General features: G+C 33.8%; 1 long non-coding RNA gene across 1 annotated transcript in view; it reads left to right on the top strand.

The window, feature by feature from the left end:
• LOC310878290 overlaps positions 1-2 on the top strand; it is a 16,023-nt gene extending 16,021 nt beyond the window's left edge. Inside the window, exon 4 of the long non-coding RNA XR_014570882.1 lies at positions 1-2. This exon is cut by the window's left edge and continues 1,157 nt beyond it. This is a non-coding gene — a long non-coding RNA (uncharacterized lncRNA).
• The last annotated feature ends 1,266 nt before the right edge of the window (positions 3-1,268 follow it).

Raw genomic sequence — 1,268 nt, 5'->3', positions numbered from 1 at the left:
TAAAACCTTGCCGTCAAAATCAACACTGGTCCATCTCTTTCAGCCCATGTCATCTCATCTCACTCTCTAATCCTATCTCATCTCACTCTCTAATCCTATCTCATCTCACCCCTCTCACTCTCTAATCCTATCTCATCTCACTCTCTAATCCTATCTCATCTCACCCCTCTCGCCTCTTTTCTCTCCTCTCGTCTCCTCTCCCCTCATTCCATCTCATGCTCTTATCCAGTAGTGCGAAAAGTACTCAAATTATTTACTTAAATAAAAGTAGCAATACTGCAATATAGAAATTGAGTACTTGAGTAAAAGTACAAAAGTATTGGCATAACAATGTACTTAAAGTACCATAAAGGTACATCTTTGGCCTGCATAATACACCTTCCCTATTGTTACTGATCACATGACCCAATAGTCTAGACCTCCAGTTCTAGGTATTCTATATATCCCGGTTGCTAATTTTATTCTAAAGATTATATATTATGTGTATTGTCCTGTCTATAGTTATCCCAAGATGCAATTCCAAAGTATTAATATAGCATGGTATTGTAGTCTATTGTTATTCTCTACAAACCAATGATTGAAAATTATATTGATGTTGATGATTGATTAATTTCTTTGGCACACCTATAAGGTTATTTATATGTTCTACACTACAAACCTTATATTGTATTATACCTTGTTGTTTTTTATGTATTATGTTGGACATTTCTAGCACAGTCTGAATCTTGAATCACCCATAAAGTTGTCATTCTATCTTCTAATGTTGAGTACCAAAATCCTTTCATCCACACTCCATTCACTTTGGGACAAAATGAATGTAGAAGGACATCTATTCATATTATCTTAATAAATAATAAGAGTATATTATCCTCTTTTTTTTGCCTAAATGCTTTGTTGTACGTTCGGGCTGTTTCCGTATTTTAGTTATTATATTATTTTAGTATTCAATCAATCAAAAGCTGCACAAACATGCATTTGAAAAATAAAAACTATCCTGATCACAAAACAAAGAAATTAACTTGACACTGTGATGATACTATATTTACACTGACAGCATGCAACTTTAATAAACATCTAAATGTGAGAATGCATCCTATAGGATACTGCAAACACGGTGTCATGTCAATGAGGTTGAACCTCATGGATAAACTATATGAAGATGTTATCAGATAAATTATGCTAAAAGATAAATGATATGCGACTTAAACTCATATAGGACTGTGAGATCACTGCTCTGCTGTCCTCAGTCTAACCTATAGCTGACATCT

Source organism: Protomyctophum parallelum (genome assembly GCF_964188405.1).
Source record: "Protomyctophum parallelum genome assembly, chromosome: 2".
Lineage (NCBI taxonomy): Eukaryota > Metazoa > Chordata > Actinopteri > Myctophiformes > Myctophidae > Protomyctophum > Protomyctophum parallelum.
This window is presented reverse-complemented; position numbering and strand designations above follow the sequence as displayed.